The sequence below is a fragment of the Lolium rigidum genome, chromosome 4 (assembly GCF_022539505.1).
Source record: "Lolium rigidum isolate FL_2022 chromosome 4, APGP_CSIRO_Lrig_0.1, whole genome shotgun sequence".
Taxonomy (NCBI): domain Eukaryota; kingdom Viridiplantae; phylum Streptophyta; class Magnoliopsida; order Poales; family Poaceae; genus Lolium; species Lolium rigidum.
This window is the reverse complement of record NC_061511.1, coordinates 42207073-42213642: the sequence shown is the minus strand read 5'-3', so window position 1 is coordinate 42213642 and position 6570 is coordinate 42207073. Positions and strand designations below refer to the sequence as shown.

Below are 6570 nucleotides of genomic sequence, written 5' to 3'. Positions count from 1 at the left end.
TTACATAGTTACATATGCAAGTGGAACCAACATGAACAACACCAGATTAGCATGTAATGAAGTCAGACAAACTGGAGCAATGCTACCAATGACAGAAAATTACAAAGATAATGTATTCATCACGCAACCTCAGCAAACTAAGGAAGAACAGTCTAAGCGAGTGCAAACAATTAGCCATGTACAAAACAACTCTTTCATGGACCAAAGCAAGTGCAAATGCAAGGTTTACACATCTGATCATCCCTGAAGGCATACATGTCATGATGAACATTCTCCAGCGCCTTATCCACCAGCAGCGGCACCATCTCACGCAAACCAGGGCACTGGGGCACATCACCAATTGATTAATCTCATTGGGTAGATCATTAATAAAAATTCTCATGGAAATACAAAAATTTCGCGTGAGCACATAGAATTGAGGCTCTTCTCCTTCTCTCCACAAGAATGAGCAAGAAATAAAATCTTGCCTTTTTAGGTATGGATGCGGAGAGGACCACAGGTTGGTAGCTTACCATGACGTGTGAGATCGACACAGGCATATTGAACACATTGAGGAGTTCATCCATCTCCAGTGCCTCGTCAGTTGTGGCTGCTTGGGCGCCTTGCCGCTTCGTCATGGCAGCCGGTGTCACCACGAGTTGTTGCCGGCGCAAGCAGGTCGAGCACGAGTGGTGCTCCAGGGCCTAATGCTGCAGAAATGAGCAGAACTTTAGATACATGCCAGTGGACCTAGAAAAGAGTATAGAAGGAACTAACAACGGGAATCAAGCCGGGATATTGGGTTGCACGGGCAGCACCGAAAAAGCACAAAGTTATGAAAAAAAGGTAGCAGGACACACCTTACTACGAGTCGCCATAGCCCGCTCTTGTCCCCGGTGTCGTCCAAATGGAGAAAGTCATTGGTGCTGAACCTGCCGCTGCCCACATGTGTCTTAAATGCTAACAATGTAGGAGTTACATGAACATAAAATGGACACCCAGAAAATGTGTGGAGTTACTTTCAATTAATAAAATGGACAACCGGAAAATGTGTGGAGTTACTTTCAATTAATAAAATGGACAACCGAGAAAATGTGTGGAGGTATTATCAAGGTCTTAAATACTAAGAATCACAGGAGCATTGCTCCATCATATTAGTAAATATGCCTGAATAACAAAAGATGTATTCCATCTAGATAACATAGAAACTCATAAAAAGATTAAAAAGTTTTGTGTATTTATAACCTTAGCTAATTTTCTGATAAATAAAAAAGAAACAGTTTTTACAAAAGGGGAACTCCACTCTTCATCAAAGTAAACTAATCATGTAGACAATAATTAAAAAATGTAGATACCAATTGAACAAACTAAGACAACACCAAAGGAACATAACTCTTTGTTTATGAACAAAACATGCATGTAGAAACTGAGCAATTAAACAAAAAAAATTAGCTCAGAATATGAAATATCTTCTCATCAATACATTGGCATATCTAGGTTTGACATGCGGTGTTGATTTCATGATTCATCATAGCAGTTTTGCAATTGTGGTCACAAAGTTGACCAATGGTAGAATGGGACAGTGGGATATATTTGAAAAAATCATACCAATGTGTAGTTATCATTCATTCCGCTCGGGATATCAAGCTATACCTACAATAAACTACAGAGGACAAGACAACACAAAAATACAACTAGATAAACTACTAACACCTCGCTTTGAACAACCACCACTTGTTTTCAGCCCATATTTACTAATCAGTATTATTGACTTGAAAAACTTCTCTGACTATATTCTTAGCCTTATTACTATGTCAATCCTTATTGCCAAATACTAACCCTGATTATATTTACATAACCGGTAGTGTAGTACTTCTATATCCTCTAATATAATGCAACATTGGATCTCTAATTTAACAACAACAAGAGACACTATCACATGAATGATCATTAGCGAGAGGAAAGCATGTTAGGGAGCTACATGCTACTAGCTAGGTATGGTAAGCATTCACATCCAAACTACTATCTAACATTGCATACAAGTTGGTGCCAGCCTCCACTCAAACAAATTTTGAACCAAGTCATGCAGTCCTGGATCTACAAATGACAGATCCCGAATCCAATTGAGAGCAGTAAACAGCAACGCCATGACAGTTCTTTTTCTTACACCTGTGTAGCTGTCCCGCAACATGCTCCGAAGACAAGAGATGAGAAGTCTCACAGGCTGCACACATCAGAGGACGCAACCTTGTTTCTGGCGGTGACCACTAGGAGCTAGGGAGCCCAGATGTTGCGCGCCGGCGCGCGGTAGATAGGGCTCACGGATGACACAGCTGCTATCGCCAGGAACTTGGCGGTGGTGAAGGACACCGACACCATCTTCTACAACTGCAGTTACAAGATTACAATATTACAAAAGAATCTTAATGCCGCATAAAAGCGTGATACCATGGGCAGATAAAATCCTACACAGCAAAATTAGTTCTTGGATAAGTTATTTCCAGATTCTAGGAGCTTTCTTTTGACTGGTACTTGTTAAAATATGAATAGTGAACAACACTCAAATCACCATGGAATGAGAAAACGAACAATTTTACAATCCAGAGAAGTGTGAGAACTTGCTTGCCAAATGCTATACCTGATTATTTACATAACCCAGTAGTTTAGAACTTATGTCTCCTCCAATTACAAGATTACACAACTTTCTTTATTGAACTTTGTTTGACCAAGAATTGATTCAGATATATAAAGATTGTTTGTACGAAATTAGAATCATTAGAAAGTGTTTTTCAATACGAATCCAACGATACTAATTACATATAATATAATCAATATTTTGTTGCTCAATTTTTATGGTCAAAGTTCGTCTTGAAATACGCGTATGCCTTATTCCTTGGGACGGAGGTTATATTTAGTTCTCTTCTAGAACTATCTAGCCGCTTGCATCAGGTAAGCATCCACATCCGAACTACTATCCAACCTTGCACACAAATTTTGTGTAAGCCTCTACTCAGACAAATCTGGCCAAGCCATGCAGACATGATTCTACAAACGACAACTGGCAGAATCCAATCATGAACTAGTAAATTAGCGCCGCCAACTTACTTTCTACACCTGTGGAGCCTCCTGTAACAAGCGCTTAAGACGAATGATGAGATGTCTCACCGGCTGCATGGCCTCGACGGGCGTGGCCTTATTTCCGGCGAGGATGTTGGCGGAGAACGCAAGGATGTGGAGACTAGATGTCGTGCCGTCCCGCAGCAAAGCGGCCTCACGGAGGACGCAGCAGCCGGCAATAGGAACTTTGCGGTAACTAAGGACACCACCAAAATCTCCTCCTGCTTGCAATTACAAGATAACAAGGTTACACAACTTTGTTTACTGCAAGCAAACATAAAAACGTGATGCCATGTGCTGATCGAAACCTACAGAGCAAAGGTAGTTCTTGGAAATTAATATTTCAAACAAGGAGCCTAGAGCTTTCTTGTGAATTGGACTTGTTAAAACATGAAAAGAGAAATGCATATCATAGTATCAGAGTACATTCACAAAATAAACAGCATGTCAAATCACCAGTGGAATAAGAAACCAGATTTTACTACAATCTGCAAAAGTACGAGATTGCATCAGGCACGCGAATTGGTCAAAAGTAAAGAAGCAATTGTACACATGGTCTACTAGTTAAACGCTACATGAATATGAACACTAGAAATCAACTGAATCTGAACTTGAGGGCGGCAGTAAATTGAGCATTAAACAAAAATATGGATTGTTTCCTCCCCTCCTTTTATCTCAAATAGATCCAAGTGAGTCAACTTACAAGATACAGACGTATCTACACCTAACATGCATTTAGATACATTCACATATAGACAAAGTGGAGTCAGTTATTTTGAGACAGAGGGAGTATGTATTTACTTGCCCACGCAAAGGTGGTTTTCGTTGTAGGAATATGTCAAATCATTTAGAACTGAAGCTAATTACGTCTCCTTAATTAAAAAGTTGGATCAAGGCATTAAAGGCAATTCCAATTTTACAGGACAGCCTCCTCATATACACACTCTAGCTGCAAATATGGATGGTACAAGAATACATTAAAAAGTACTCATACCATTGTACATTTCAAATGTCCACTTATACTTGATTAGATGTACTTTTAGAAAAGCCGATCAAGTTTGTAAAGATAAATAAAAGCCTTCCAATATACATATATAGCAAGTTCCAGATTTGGAGACAATATGAACCCAGCTTTGAACCTACAGCTAAAAATACTAAGGCGCCAAGCAAAGACTAAACATATGTGAAACAGTACCCCTTTAACTAACTATACCTCATGTACCTACCATTGAAATTCATTCCCTCAATTACCAAAGTTTTAAAAGAGGGATCAATAGAAATAAAATACTTGGGCTTACATAAGCTAAGTAAATTTTCCTGAAACCAACTAAATAAACATTGCACACCACCAATAGCTAGGTGATCAAATCCCAGCTACATAGAAACCTCAACAGATCAACACTATGGCTCATGGGCCAGATGACCAATCGAGATCATCACAAAACAAAGTGGTACCGCACAGTGGAGGCAGGAAACAGAATCGTCATGGCTCGGTGGCCGTGCTACCTACCAGGGAGATCAACTAGTCGAAGCCGAGCCAAGGGGTGAACGTCCGGGACTGAACCGCCATGCCTTTTGCATCGCCGTCGTGTGTCGCTTCCATCCGCTGCATCTGATATCATGAAGTTGGACACATACATTTCAGTCCAAGCGTGGTTCAGGTAGAAGATGGGTTCTAGTAGGAATATAGCTACTAAGATTCGACAAGTAATATCTCATAAGATAAATTTTGTTTAGTATATTAGTGTCATGTATGGCAATCTTTATCCTGTAAAACTCGAGCTAACTTGATAACACAGGTAGTTAAACCACCAGAGCGTAGACACTGGTAGGTTTTAGGTGTGCGTCAAGATACTAAGATAGTATCTCATCACTCCCTATTTCATTTATAACTTGATAACTGAGCCCAAAAAGATACTAATCAAACACCATTTCCGCAACTCATAAATCATTAATTAGTTTATGCATAGACAACACAGTTTACTTTTGCTAGCATATAGTACTATTCTGGAGAAGAATTGATCCAAAAAGACCACTCCCGGTATCAACCAAATAAAACTACAAAACCCTGTCACTTCTGACATACAAGAAACATTCATGCAACAGTGCCTCAGTGTTACATTTTTTTATTAGTATAATACTAAGTGAGCAACAAGAATGGCTTTAGTACAACACAGAATTTTCAGCACTGGGCCGGGGAACCCTTGTACGCACGATATGAAACCGTACGTAACAGCGGTTGCAGCTGGATCTGCTTCCATACATGATATATATCTACTGCATCGATCTATACCTTGCCTACAACCAACCAAATGTGAAGAGCTGTTGCAACTCTGCTCCAACTAATATCGAGATCTGCATGGGGTAGAGATACAAATCAAGATGAAATCTTGTTAACTATTAGCAGCCAGCCCTACGGCTGTACATGCATATATGGTATTGAAAGGAATAAGTTCGATGACAAGGAGGAATTGGTTATACCAGAGCAGCATCCTACGGACGGTACGTGGCAACCATCAACAGGACGACGAGGCCTCTCAGTCTCAGGGCCATGCGAGGAAGCCATGGGCTAGCCGTCGCTAGCTTGGTGGGAAGCCGCAGCCACGACGGCATCGATCTGCAGCCCTCCGTGGCTCATCGATGGCCACCGCATGGCGTCATGTTGGATCGACGCTGCTCGATCTATCAGTCTCCCACCGGCGAGCTCGCCGATGCGGCAGTCATGAGCTAGCGTCGATCTGAGGAGGCCACCCGCGAGATGGGATGGAGGAGGAGGACCGGATGGAGAGATGGTGCGCCGGAGCGGCGCTGGGAATGGAGAGGAGGACGCGAGGGCCATGGCGCCGCTCGAGGAGACAGGTGGAAGCTGGATAGGTTTAGGAAGAATTATTGGGGGAATTCTGCGGGATTGCCTGGGGTGAAGACGGTTCATATACTACTACTAGTATAAATGCCCGTGCGTTGCTACGGGTTCTCAAATTTTATTTCTCAATAAACATATGTAATCACAACTGACAAGAAAGAAAAGTAATAAAATAAAAAGCAAAGCAAAGCAAGAAAACAAAAGAAAAGATAAAAAAAATGACCGAGTCAGGCCGGAAGCATGGAATGGATGCGTATGGATGGTTAAGATTTAATTTGCTTGCTTAGTTTGCCTTCTTGTAAGTAGTGGAGATGAATTTAGTTACTTAACTGTCAACACTACCTGCCAACACTACTGCCGCGCAGCCTCTAGCATCTCCTTGCCACACTCCATCACTGTGCCGTCTCCCGGCGCGCGCGACGACACCCCTCGACACGAAGGGATTTCGTAGGGATGCACCACAGCCCACCGCCTTTGGCGGCCAGGCACCACCACCACCTCCTACGCCGGCCAGGGAGGGCCGCGACGCGCTCTTTTAGGGTTTTGTGTTCGCCTCCAGAGTCGCCCGCGCGAGCAACCCGGGAGGCAGGGGAACTCATAACCAATCATAG

General features: G+C 42.1%; 1 non-coding gene across 1 annotated transcript; it reads right to left on the bottom strand.

Moving 5' to 3' along the window:
- Nucleotides 1-1425: 1425 nt before the first annotated feature.
- On the bottom strand, nt 1426-1519 carry LOC124650710. Its single transcript, XR_006987135.1, has one exon. It is a non-coding gene; the product is annotated as a small nucleolar RNA R64/Z200 family (small nucleolar RNA).
- Between the last annotated feature and the right edge of the window lie 5051 nt (nt 1520-6570).